Here is a 15,758-nt window from a genome sequence, read left to right on the forward strand (position 1 = left end):
TTAAAATAATAATTTATAATAATAAATTTATATATATATAAAACTTCTTAATTTAGCAACTTTGTTTAAAAAATTGAAAGAATTGGATTACCTGAAAATAAGAATGATATGAATTTTTAGACGATAAAGGAGTTTTAAATCATATTTTCATGGCTTTTAAGCATCTTGTATCACCATCACTTGAAAATCCAGTTACTTGTATACCAAGTTCTTCAAATTCATTTTTCAAGAACGTCCATCTATCTAAGATGTCACTATGATTAAATTTGTTGTCACTTGCAAAGACTATTAAATAAAATGCTGGTGCGTTATCAATAAATGAGCCATGTACACATACGCATTACAGCCAACAATATACTTTGAAAAAGCATTTTCAATATCTTTTACAGAATTAACATAAAAATAATTTTTAGGAAATCCGTTTTTTTTATATGAAGAAGCCCATTATTCTATTGCTTTTAGAATTATACGCTACATTTTTAATTATTGTGGTTTGATTTTCTGAAATAAACACATTCAGTGGATAATTTCGTTTTGTTAAGAATAACTTTAATTCTTTTAATCAAACAATCCCGTCGATTATATTACTTTCTTTATCTAAGCATCTATTAATTGTTGTAATCGATAGTAATACATTGTAGATTAACATGTAAAAGTTCATACAACGATCACCAACAATAAAAACTATATAAACTAAAAAGTTTTAAAGATTCAGTAAATTTGTTTCCGTATTTCTTGTATTTGATATTATTGCTGCATCTCTTAAACAATTCAAGAATGAACTTATATTCGAAAATTCACTTCTATTTTCTACATTAGTAACGCTTAATAAAATATTTTGTATATCAGGGTGGTCTTCAATAACTATTTTTATAATTTTAAGGAAATAATCCGTAATTTTGGTTTGGGATTTGTTAAATTTTTTTAGTTTTCGTTGTTATTTGGTCATCTTAGCTTTTGCATTTTTTTTGAGATTGAGGCTTATTATTTAATGTCACAGTTTAATGTCGCAGAATTGTTGTAGCCTCCTCAACAATTCTGCATTCATAAAAATTCTGTTTCCTCAATTTTTTTCTAATAAACTTGAGGTTTCATTTTGTATTTGACTTATTGAATTTATCGAACAGCTCATGAAACATTTCTCTAGTTCTATAGAATCTATGTTGGATGAAATATAAATTTCTGCATTTTGAATGGTATTGACCAAACTCATCACTATTAACCAGACTATCACTATTAATGTAATTAAAATAATTATTACAATTATCAGATGAAGTCAGATCATCACCAGATGAAATATTTATGAATTTATTTTGAATTTCATTCTCTCTTTGAAGTGAATTTGGAAGTGAATTGTCATTAGATTTTTGTATTTTTATAAATGAAAGTAAAGTACTATTAGAATTATTATTTTTTTATGTTTTTGTTTTTAATATTTCTCATATGAGTTAAAATATGTTTGTGGAAAATTGGATAGTATCCATTTTCTTCCAATTTTGAAACTTTTCATCGAATATCCTGTAGAAATAAAAAAAGCAAAAGCAGCATTTAATTTTTGCACAATAATTTTCACTATCTATATTAATCTTTAAATTATCAATTTGTTTAATAAATTCTTCAACATTTTCTTCACAATATTCGTTAATACATTTTTTAATATAATTTTTAGCAAAGTTTTCTATATATTCTTTAGCATTATTTGTTTTATTTTCTTTATTTTTATTTTCAATTATTTCTTCCGCATCTCTTTGTCGTGACAATTTTTTTTCTTTTGATTTTTTTCTTTACAAGAACTATTTTTCTTATTACATTTGATATAAAATTTATTTGAAATACTTTCAATTTCTTTGATACAGATATCTTTTAATATCTTGTAATAATAGCTTCTTATATCCATCAGCGATCTTAAAAATTGATTGATGGATTTCGACTGTATATTCCAAATAATTCTATTAATTCATTTTCATTTAAAAGTTTTATTAAATCTTCTTTTGCAAATTTTTTCTAATTCTATTATGCAGGTATCTAATTTTGAAATTGATATAATATTATCCTAGCCTGCATAGTTTAAAAGTAATTGTATATAATTTGGTAGTTTTATTTGGTAATTACTTAATATTTTATTAATACATTTCTTTAGCTTCCATTTTAAATCTGAAATCCGAAATAATAATCTCAACAATAAAAGATATTATTTTTTTATTGCGAATTTATATATATGTTATAAGAAATAAAAAAGATTAATGGAATTTTTCGTAAATGTGTAGATACTGTTGTCAGATTGTATTCTTAAAAGTAAAAATAAGAATATAAATATACAAAAATAGAAAAACGGAATAGTCGAAGCAAATGAGTAAATATCTTGTCTTAAGCATACATGTCAAAAATATATTAAAATTCTAGTTAAATTTTAAAAAATATTCCAGTAAGTAAATAAACAAAAAGAAATTAATAATAATGACCATTTAGTAAGATCAGAAAGAAACCTAAGAATGGTCATCCCGGCCTTTTTCGTATATCTAATTTCGTAAGGATAATTTGCACGATTGTGTTCTCTTCCATGCTATTACGTTGATTAAACAAGGGCAAACAATCAAACTTTTGAGATTAGGTATATGAAAAAGGCCGGGATGACCACTCTCAAAGCCAGTAGTCAATTCTTATATTTAAGACCGTTTAAGTTCAAGTCTTGAGATGTCACGAATCAATCAGAGGGCCATATTAGACATTACTTAAGACGATCATGATATAAGAAACTATGAATACCGAGCTTAGATTTCTTTCTGGTAGAATAATATTTCTTCTAATATATTTGAAGATAGATTAAACGCTTACCGAGGGAATACTTCAGAAATCTAAAATTTAAATAATTTTTTAAACGCTCATTACAGATATTTTGATACATATAAGCACAACGTTAACAGACTATCACTTTTCTTTGTCACACTGCTGTATCAATACAACGTTGTTATTTGTTGTCTCTACTGCCATCTATTATCTCATATCATCTCTGTATTGCCGTCTATTGTGCACAATATTGCCAAGTATTGTTAATGTATTCCTATGTATTGCTATGTATTGCTATGTATTGCTAGCTGTTACCTATTTTATTACTGTATTGTCGCAATATATTTCTGAAGAAATGTACACTGATTCCCAGTGGTTGACCCCTCTACTGAATCCATTTCTATATGTTTAGATAAATATAACAATATGAACCCTAGTGGGTTCATACATATAGATTCAGATATGAAATGCTAATCTGCGATCCCAGAAAGTGATTTATCATTAGAGAGCACCAAGGTGATCACAGATATATAAATCGTTTCTTCTCAAATGAATCCTAGTGGTATATAGTCATTATAGGATTTGACCTCGGAAAAATTACCATCAGGATAAATTTTTGCACAGATCTTTATTTTTGCATAAAATTAAAGTAGAAAAAAAGTTTACCATTATATAGCTAAGTACCATTGGCTGCTAAGAAAAATAATTAAACAAATAGGATCCAAATTTCAGTTTTTTGCAAATATCTCGATAAATATCAATTTTACCAAGAAAATATAAGAAAGAAAAATTAAAGAGCGGAAAATTTTACACAGAAAAAATTCTGTAAATTTTTGTCGCACAAGCAATACTTTTCATGTAAGAAATTATGCAAAATGCTGATTTTATGAAAAATGTAAAAAATTGCATATAACATATTGTTTAATCCATTGTCGAATTTAAAAATTATTGTAGAACAACGAAATCAATTCCATTAAAAAGCTGAAAATTTCAGCTTTTCAACACGTTTTGGATTCTGTACAATAATTCGTTCAAAAGTTATGATATTTTTTGTGCGCGCGTGCGACGCTCCATTTCGGTTAGCGTCTTGTCGGCGCGTTCCTCAACTTCATTGCCCAAAGCACATCACTGTACAATAGTAAACTTTTTTCTCCTTATGCAAAAATAAAGATCTATGCAAAAATTTGATAATTTTTCCGACATTTCGCTCAATTTTCGTCTAATTGATTGTATTATAATACTATGCACAGAATATATATTACGGATTCACAAAAACAGAGAGATTCTCTCGGATATAATCGGATATAACCTCAGTTATGTCTAAAAATTATTATCTTGCCGTGGATCCGTAATATTACATATTCTGTATATCAAACCAGAGTTTTTGTTTGGGAGGCAACGACTTACATATATATTACTTCGGTGTATGTTTTTCAATGGTATTACTTGCCGAGATTGGTAACTAGTAATTCGTGGGTCTCTCACATTAAACAATACGTTATACAACATGTTATTATGTTATTATGTTATTACGTTATTAATAATTTACATTTAGTATCTCGATATTCAACGCAATGAACATGCGACTAATAATTGAAGTGAAAAGGGCTGCGAAAAGATCTTTTCATGCTAATGCTCGATCTGCTTTATTTTTGGTGTCAAAATAAGATACGTAAAAAAAATTGACGAATATCAATTTTGTTCAGGTGACTGTCAATTTTGATCAGGTGACTTATTTTGATGCTGAGTGTAAGCCTCAGCAAACGAGAATGAATTGAAATTTTTTTTATCCGAATGCATATTTTAAATAGCGAATACTTTTTTTTGGATTTAATTGGATTCAATTGGATTCAATTAGATTCAATTGGATGCAATTGGATTGAAAAACTGCATTTCCTATTAAAAATTTTGTATTGGACAGTATTCACAGTGTGTGTTGACGTTGTCAACATCTCGTCGACTCTCTATATATATGTGTTGTGCACAGAAAAAGCTAATATTATTTTTAGATTAAAAAGCATAGAGATATGCTTCAATTCTTATAAATGAATAAAAGTGCATTCAGGATTGAAAAGCGTTCATTTTAATATTCATGAATCAATATTTTTGAAAGTCTGAATTCATTTCAATCCATTTTCGTTTGCTGAGGCAGTTGCGTTAACATGAAATGGCACCTGAATAGAGAAATGCGTCATTAAAACAATTAGCGCACCTATTCGGAATGATGCAGAATAACGTTGATTGATTGCTTTTGTGACGCATTATTTATTTCGCAATCGTTTGCCACATTGTGTAATTTCATCTTTATTGTTATCGCACGTTCGTTGCGTTGAATATTGGGATACCAAATGTAAATTATTACATTGGATGAGATATAGAAATTAAATAATCAATCCATAATTATTGATTCAAGCAGATTATGGATAGAAAAGAATAAAAAAAATTTAAAAACTTGATTTGACATCACTTCAATGAATAATTGTCAATGAATAATTTTCAACATTTTTCAATAATTTCTCTTTGCTGAGATGAATTATAATATGTTCGTGAAGCTCAACAATAATAATTTGCGGTTCTATTATATATAGATATTTAATAACTATGTTTTTAAAGTTAAATAAAGTATTTCCACAAATTAATATTTGTATTACAAATGCTAATACTTTCTGGCTGGTATTCGATTCTTATATTTGTCTTAATTACAGTTTTAAGATGTCAAAAGTTAATCAAAGGACTGCATTGGTATTTTAAGATGGTCTTAAAGTAAAAACAAACTATGAATATCATCCTTTGATTGGTATATGTCTTAAATCTGTATTTAAAACGATCTTAAATATGTGTTCTATGAATACCGGCATAAAAGTACTTGAGCCGAATAAAGTCCATCTAATTAATTTTATTTTTTGAAAAAATTCCATTTATGGGATATTGAAATAAATTAAATGAGAATCTTTATTTTATTCACTTTCAAAAATAAAACATATTTTTTATATAGAATATGTGTAAATGAATGAAAAAGAATTTGTTAAATTCTAACATTAGCTCTTATTACATGCATATGAATATAATAAGGCCCAAATCAAAAGTAAATTAAAAATAAAAGAAAGTAAACATTTTTTTTCTAAATCAGTTTTAAAATGATTATTAATCATAGAAAGAAAATTTCTTAGGACTTACTCTCAAATATTACAATTATTATCTTTAATTTTATTTGTAATTCTTTAATCTTTGGAAATTTCTAACAATTTGAATGCAATTTTGATTTTTTAAAAGACAGCAGCATTGAAAATCCTTATTTTCTGGCGTAAACTCCACACGTAACAAACATATAATAGTAGCTATAATAATAATCACAGTGTCTTATTTAATAAGTACATTGTTAAAAAAAACACTTATACTTATTTAAAAAAATTAATTTATTAGTTATTTTCCATACTTAGGAAATAGAATAATATTATATTTATAATAAATTATAAACATTGTATATACTAATAAATTTTGTAGCGGATTGTAAAACTGACTCATACAAGTTTTTATATTAAACAAATGTGTTGCTACCGATTCCAATTCTTTAATCCTTTCTTATCTATTTTCTATGACACTTTTCTATGATCTTTTAAGCATATATTGCAGGCAAAAAAACAAGTTTTAAAGTAATAAACTTAAAAGTGAGTCTTATTTAATGCCTAGGCATTATTCGTCTCAGGTACCTCCCAGTGAGAAATAATAATAGAATCGATATCGAATCGACATTGAAATTATCATGGTTGTGATCTACTTAACGCTTCAAACGCTACAAAGCATTTGTAACATTGATTTGTAGCATTTTCATTATCCAACCAGAAGCTACCACAGCTAAGGCTATCTTCGTTTTCACGGATCAGAAGAAAAAACATCATTAATGTTTTGGAACACTCCCAACTCTGATTATATTATCAATTTTTCTCCCGCTTCGCTTCAACTGACTCATCTCGGGAGATGGATTGGCTGCAGCATTTATGTAGCAATTATAGCGATATATTCGAACAGTAATGGATCAATCAGAGTAGCATTTGGAGCGTAACGTTTAAAGCATTTGGAAGAAGCAAATGGAGCTTCTTCCAAAGGCTACAGTTCAATCGACGTCAATTTTATTGTCATTTCTCACTGGGCATACTTGAAACATGAAAAATGTTTTTAAATTCCGCTGCTAAACGGCGCAGCGGCCCTGTTTCGTAAATTGACTGCGCGTTGTGCATTACGCAATCAACTTCACGGGATTCGTGCACGGTGTACTGCGCGAGAGATGAATCCCCCCTTCCTATGTTAATTGCATTCAATTAGCACGCATTGGCACGCATCACAGGACGCAGGACAATGGTGGGGTCTTTTTTTTTACTTATTGGCTCTCGCTTTCAAAGAAAATGATAGGAGGACAATACGACAACAATGGTGGGGTGGGCTCCAATCAATAAGTGATATCCAATGAGAGCTCTGCTTTGTATCGTCATGTTCAAAAAAGCAGAGTTTTCATTGGATATCACTTACTTCGTCCATTGTGCAACAGGCATTACGCCGAATTCAGCCGAATTCGATTTCTGGCGCGAAAGAAATTTATTAGTCTTAAATCATAACTTTTGCACAACAATAAGATTTTACAATTGGAAAGCACCCAAGGATCACCAGGGTAAGTTAAGCAGTAGCTCCATATCGAATTTATTTATATAAAATTAATAACGTTTTGTCATGTCTCATCCATTTCTCCATTTAACAATATAAAATTGTGAGATTATAGCTGTAAGATTATAATTATATGTCAATCATTTATTTCATTGTTATTTTAATTAATTTTTATAATCCATTTTATTAATTTGATAACAGAATATGTACTGGTACATTTTTATTTAATGACTCATCATGTTCAATATTTTTATCATTATGAACTTATTGCGACTGTTATAATGGAAGAATATAATCGTAATAATATTACAGAAGGAAAAGTATTGCATTGTGGAAGATAGACAGAATAAATATTGCCAACTTTTTGCGTAACTATTATAAAATTGTATAATTTTAATCGTTTTATTAATTTCGTCAAATTTGCGTTTAATTTTTTTACACTGAGGATGACCTAATAATAAGATCGAAATGTATGTTCTAAGAATTTGAAATAAAAATCTGGCTTATAGCCTTCTTGTTATTTATTGTTTAAGCTATAAAGAATTATGATACAAATATTTAAACAAACATGAATAACAAAAGAGATACGAGCCAGATTTTTCATATATTTAAATTTTTAAAAATTCATACGTTTCGATCTATTTATCAGATTATCCTCAGTATACATGTAGATAAATTAACGCAAATTTAATAAAAATCATAAAACGATTAAGTACAATTTCTGTAAATTATAGTTACGCAAAGTGATGGATTTATTTCTTCATATCTATTTTTCGTCGCAACAATGCAATGCTTTCAGTCTTGTGATCTTCGTAGTTACATTCTTTTATTACATCGGTCGCAATTTGTCTGTAATGATAATAAAATTAGTTGAATATGTAGAATTCATTTAGTAAAATTGTACAAGCACACATTCTGTTATCAAAGTAATACTATAGAATTATAAAATTAAAGTATTATAAAATTAAAGTGACAATGAATAAATGATCATTATATTCAAAATTCTTAGTATACCGGATGAGTTTTTTAACCTGAGACCTGCAAAATATCTGGAAAAATAAGCAATGTACGAAAAAATGTTTTAAATAAATCCTCAATATTTTTGAGGGAGCAATTCTATTCCGCAAAAGTTAGTCGCCTCTCGCTCCCCTGAAAGTGGGATTGGGAGTAACTTTTGCGGGATAGAATTGTTCCCTCGTACGTTTTTTTGTACAATATTTTTTTTTCCAGTCTCTATATTTTGCAGTCTCAGGTTAAAAAACTCATTCGATATATAATTGACTTATTTAATTGACCTTATTTATTGACAATTATATTAAAGTATGTAAAATAAAATTAGTGTACATATATCTCAATGTGAAGGTTTAGTTGGAATAATCCAATAATCAACAGTGAATCAAATTAATTTAATAGAGACAAATATTTAATCTTTGACTCATTTTTTGTTAATTGTTTTGATGTTAAAAACTAAATAATCTCAGCATTTTTTAATGAACTTCCTTAATTTCTCCTTTACACATGTTTCTTTTTCGATCTCCTTTTATAATAATCTTTTCATCTCAGCTTTCTTAATCTCATTCTTTCGAAAATCTTTGATTTTTGTAAATTATTTAATATTTCTGCAAGTTGATGTGAGGTTGCTGAGTATGTGACAAAGATTTGTTGTAGAAGAGAAACTTGTAAAAGAGGAATCAAAGGGAGATTGAAAGTTTTGATTTTATAATGCATTATTTTTATAGTGCAGTGTTTTTATAATGTATTGTTACAATGTTGTGTTTTACAATGTACTGTTTCTCTCTATTGTGTTATTTTTATAATGCATTGTTACACGCAATATTCTGTATTTATAACAGAATAGAACTAAACAATGTACATATTTATTACGGAATAAATTCCATGGACCATAGTTATTTTACCCGCTGGAAATTTTCGTGGTTACATAGTCTTACGTGCACACTTTGCGCACATAGAGGCCGCCAGTAGACGGATTTCAAAACACGGGCATGTACATTTAGGCTTCTCCCTGATGAAATCTAGTAATCTTGCTTGCTCGTGCGCAATTTATGCTATTTTTTTATGGTGATCTACTATCGAGGTACCGATAGCTACCGCCCTCTGGGAATATTAATCAAAGGTCTTCGATTAAATCCACTTATATATGATTTATTTGATGAAGATGATTCGTTTGATGAAGATTCCAATTAATTGCATTTTTTAAATTGTTCTTTATAAAATAAATTATTCTTTATAAAGTAAACTATTTATAAAAAATGTGTTTTAACATTAAACCAAGCGCAGCTTGACATTTTGCTAACATGAATGGATTTGTTAATTTTTGTAATTTATATCTATATTTTATAGAAAGAAAAATAATTCAATATTGTCAATTTTGTAATTAAAAACTTTGCTTTAAAGTAATTTTGCCGTTGAATTAATCAATAATTAAATTAATCGTCTGTCTTGGCATTGACTATATAAGTTTCCAATTTCTGAATTTGCTATTCGGCTTTAATATTTTAATATTTCTAAAATTTGTAATTAATTTATTGTATCGAATATTTGTAATATTCTCGGAAATTTCATTTTTCTTTCTACTTTTTATTTCGACTACATCGAATAATCGCAGCGATTAGTATACTGCCTACAGTTTCAATATTTCGAGAATCGCAATATCGTTTTCCGATGTATTTCTTATGTTATCACCAGTCATGGAACGCATCGCGATGGATTGTGGAACCACGTTCAACCGTTATATGTTTTTTGCAAATGTTGTCATATAAAAGTAAATCTCTTGCTCAAAAAGTTTCTACGAGTGTCTCGCAAAGTATCGAATGTTCGTTATAGCACGTCAAACATGTAATCGCGATCACTACAAATTTAGCGTTGACGATTCCGTGGGGCTGTGTGCCCAAAATCGATCAAGATTCTATTCAGTTAAAGTGCACGATAATCCAAATTAAATATAAATTATTAAGTACGTATATACTTACGCGTATCTCTGTTCTGCATCGATTACACTTTAACATTCTTTAAAATATCTCACATTTTTCATCTCTGTATCACATAAGCGGCTTTATTCGTTTTAATCGCACTTTTTTTTGTATGTTTTCCTTTGTTCTTTTTTCTCAAAAAAATTTTACGGACATATCATTTCGCAATGCAACTAAAATGGACTTAATTATGATTTGAAGTTAATTAATTAATGTGGTTAGCCACATTAATATGCGCTGTCTCGACTGTCTGGTCGTGGACAAACACACATTATCATTTATGTCTTAACACAGGAATTTGCAAGCATATTGAGCCAAATTTGAGACACGCATATATTACATATTTAAATATTCGCGTATCACACAGTTTAACGATAATAATTAAGATAATAATTAATTCTTTAAATTAATGTATATGTTCATATATATATATATATATATATATATACATAACATAATAAAAATATATTGTAAATATTTTTATATAGTATTTTTTTTATATAGTATTTTATAATTATTATAGTATTTTATATAGTATCTTTAAATATATTATTATTATGAAAAATTAATTATTATTAAATTGTTATCAATAGTTACGATGGGCGAATATTCATATCAAAAGTGCTCGAACATGATATCTAATATGCTGACAACTTTATATGTCAGTAAGTATCCCGTATGTTCTATGGGGGATGAAGTAGGGTGTAACAAATTCAAGGATGCGCAGTAGTCAATTTATTCAACCAATAGAATGCTAGCATTTGATTGGTTAGAATTTGAATTACTAGCATTTGATTGGCTGGTTATGACGTGTGAAATGTGCATTGTTACACTTGTTTTCTTTCATCATATATACTTCGTGACTCGCCATATCACTCTGCAATAGATTTCGCGTCTATTTTTTGCTATTGTTATCGCTCGAGAGCCTTGGTCGCGAAGAATTATCACGCATACGACTAAAGTGTCGTCGTAGAGCATTAACGTTATAGCAGTTGTCATTAGACGCCACTCTCGAGTTCGTAATTGCAGCTATCAGCATCCTTGTGTATAAAATCGATTTTCTTTATCCACGTTATGCCGAGCTATTTCCTTGCCGAGTGCGATGAACGTGCAATTATCAAGTATGTGTGCACATGTTTTTTTCTATAATTTATTCAATAGGGCGTGTTCAAATTCTCATCCGGATGTTTTTCTCTGTCGTTACGTTATCCTTGTTTAACGGTGAATAGCGATATTTGAGTGCTACTTAATTGTTAGACGGAAATTTGAATATAGTCTTGTTGCATTGAAAGCGCATAATTATTAAACAAACGACTGAAAGTAACTATTTTGAAATTTCGCGATGATTTACGCATTTATGAGATGCTAAAATAATTATAGATCTATTTTTTATTTCTACTCTCTGTGTAAGCATCCACACAGTGCATTATAAATTGAAATGAAACAAAGTATATTTATTTCACAACTCATTGCATCGTGTGTACCAATTGAATACAAGAATAAAAAACAGATCTCTTAATTATGAAGTAAAGGACGCGTAATTCCTCGCAATCGAGACTCATTCTCGAGCGGTAGCAAAAAATAGGGGATAGTTTGAAGACGATTCCGTATTCGTCGCAATTCATATCCGTGAACAATAGCGACGCGAAATCTATTGATGAGTGATATGACGAGTCACGAAGTATACATGGTGGAAGAAGACAAGACACAATGTAACAGTGCACAATTGGAGTAAATAAGTATTTAAGTAGATAATTTAATATTGGGAATTACATAAAGATAGAAAAAATTATGCGTTACGCAAAAATTAGTTTACTCGTGAAATTTTTTTGCTCCAGAAATGAGATGTTGATTGCTAAAAGATTAATTTTAATTATTGATTTTTATTATCGATTTATTCTGTCCCTATCCCTCGCCCCACCTTCTCATATACATATTTAAAGTTACACATTTAAAATTACATTGATTCATTTTGAAGGAGATATACGTAATTCTCATGAATTTTTGGAAATTTAGGATCAACAGAAGCAAACTTTAGAGATTTGCTTTTGCGATAAAAAGAATTAACTGTTACAGAAATCGATTCAAGATACGAATAGTTCTATTTGTCCATAAAATTAGGTATAGAATTTATTATTGTGCCAATTTTTCTGGGTCATTACACTGTCTCTATCTTTTATTGATTTTCTCGCAACTTCTTAGATCGCGGTTGGTACGTTGGAGGAGTGTTATCAGTTTGGCATCAGGGATGAGTGCGTGTTTCTGTGTTTGTAGTGCACCGTGTCAGTATTCTAGAGACTGCGCAGCATCTTGCGCGGATAAGCGGGGACCACGCAATGGTAGAGCTTCGGGGAGAGAACGCGAATAGGGAAGGCTCTCCGGTTTATAATCCGTGGGTGTAGAAGTGGGGATAGCATCCTCGCGTTTCTCTCCTTTCGCCGATACAACTCCGTTCCCCGAGCCGCCGTTCTCGTCCATCCCTTCTCATCCGCTTGGCGTTTGCTTCCTATCCTATGTGTCTTCTTCCCTTCATCACTCCAGTATCCCACCACCATTTGCTTCTCCCACCACGTCGTCGTTTCGATATCCCCTCTCTAACTCTTCGTGCTACTCGTGAAGCGGGGAACTCGCTACCGGCCTCCTAATGATTTTCGCAGTCGGGGATCGTGACACGTGCGTGAGGCAACCGATCCCGCTCCTGGTCTCGATCTCAAACTATACGACAAGTTTACGTTCGTGTCGCGACCGCCTGAGATTGACTGTTGCTATCAGTGATAGTTGGTGATCCATTGATGTCTTATGGCAGGTCTGCGAAGAATCGACGATCTTACATCGGATAACGTCTAGTGATTCGACTTCATTAGTTACGGAGGAACGAGAACGATGAGAAGTCGGAGATCGTGATACCTGAACCCGATGATCCATCGTCATTGAGACAACTCCGGCGATCGTTGCAATTGTGCTGATCACGAGCTGTCATGAACCTCCTCGAGGTGGGCTTTAAATTTGGTGTGCGCGTTTTGCTTGAAATAGTTTCCGTCCGGGGGAACGGTGGATCCGGTGACTTGTGACATCCGTTAAAAATCGAGTATTCTCAAGTAGTTATCGAGATTTCAAACAGTTCGTTTCATGAAGAAGGTTAATATGATGTCAATCCCGATATTAATTGTAAGTGAAATCAAAGAGACGCGCTACAGGCAACACAACATAAATATTTGATCGAATTATGGTTACTTTACGCGGGAGCTACAAGTCGTAGAAAATTGATCAATCATACTATTATCTTTCTCATATTCTTCTCATATTCTTTTCATTTGATTGTGATTGGTTAATTTTCTATTTCTTTAAAACTCTACGACTTCTATTGACCTCACAATATAGTTTCGTTAAAATTCATTTTTTGGTTGCGTAATCAGGTCTCGTCTTCTCCATTGGTATTAAAACAAGTTTTGCAAGTGAGATTCATTCTTCTTCAATTGTTATAAATGTTTCACGGAAAGTTATAACAATTCCGTCATCGGAAGTCGTTTCCTTGTATTGTGTCGTGATTTTTCGTTACAACGCTCGCATTGGCGTTGCTTGATGTTTCATCTTCTTTTTATCTTCTTTTCTATCATTCTTTTCTATCTATTCGATGGAATCGTTTCATATGTATATTTGTTTCTGATATTTGATTGTCGAGTGAAGGACAGACGTAAAATAATTACACTCCCTTTCTTATGCACGCAAAAATGATGCTGCTGCATGACGCACGAACGAAGATATCTCGGAATGAACTTCGTGGTGTCACATTATTAATTCAAAGCGATTTCTCTAAAATAAGACGTCCGCGGCTGGATGAGTTATAAAGAGTTTTATCTAGGAAGCGCTGTTATAATTGGATCTGGTCCACGGTTTCTTAAACGATACGATGTCGAAGACTAATTCAACGAATTCAATTATAAAATTTCGTTTTATGCAATAGCAATCTTTCTCGATTCGAATAAATTAAATTATAAATATAAAAGACACGAATATATCTAACAGTATATTATATACAGCGACTGATAAGTGTACTTATGACCAGACAAAAAACTAATTTAAATAAATATTTTTAAAGAATCATTCGTTAATTATTAAATGTAATTTATACGAAAATATATGTATTGATGTGAGAAATGTTTTAGTTATAGTAACAAAAAATAGAAATAAAATCAATTTTGATTATACTAATTAGAATTCTGGTTATCATAATTGCATTTCGGTATCTCGATAAAATGTTTGATAAATTTAACTAAATATCTAATTTGTTCCTTTTTAATTAAATCAATCAGAATTCCAATTAATGTTCCTGGAAGAAAATGTTAATATACTTTAAATACAATTATATAATCGTATATAAAGTATGTTATTTTTTTTTTATATAATTATATATAATTTTATTTAATTATATGTGAAATGTTTTTTCCCGGGGCAATAAAACTTTTTCTCAGTACATGAATATTTCCGGATAGAGTTAGAATAAAGTCATGTTGAAATATAATTTGTTCGCTATATTTTCCGTCAGATTGTACGTACGTGTCTTCGTTTGTCGGTTTTGTCAAGACGAGAACTCCCGTTGAAGAGCAGCGGCTAGGATAATCGCAAATGTCGAGGAGCGGGTTGCACGTCGTCGGTTCGTGCGCGATGCAGTTTATGATAATATTTAATCCGATTACAGTGAGACGAGTGTATGTGAAGTGAGCACACACTCGAGCGTACGAGTTCTCGGAGGTGGTATGGTCGGTACGACTAGTCGATGATTTTGTTCCGACTGTGTCGTCGTTCACGACGTAATCCAGTTACAGTCCGAGGTAACCGATGCCATGTCAATCCGCGTACTCTTTCGAGTATTTTTTTTATGAGTTTGCACTCATCGTAGGATCAATTTTTCGCGCAAATGATACCACGGGGTGATTTTGTCGTATGGATCGCTCGGATTTAACGTATTATTCGACATAATCCAGTTACAATCCGAGGTAACCGACGCTACGTCAGTCTGCATACTGTTTCGAGTATTTTTTTTTACAAGTTTGCGCTCATCGTGGGATCAATTTTTCACGCAAATGATATCGTGGGGTGATTTTGTCGCGCGGATTTAACGCGTCATGTATTCGACGTAATCCAGTTATAGTCCGAGGTAACCGACGCTGGGTTAGTCCGCGTACTGTTTCGAATATTTTTTTACGAGTTTGCTCATCGTGGGATCAATACGCTATCAATCTTCCGCGCAAATGATACCACGGCGTGATTTTATCACGCGGATTTAACGCGTCATGTATTCGCATGTTAACGAGATTGGTC

This window comes from Atta colombica, unplaced genomic scaffold, assembly GCF_001594045.1.
Source record: "Atta colombica isolate Treedump-2 unplaced genomic scaffold, Acol1.0 scaffold142, whole genome shotgun sequence".
Classification (NCBI taxonomy): domain Eukaryota; kingdom Metazoa; phylum Arthropoda; class Insecta; order Hymenoptera; family Formicidae; genus Atta; species Atta colombica.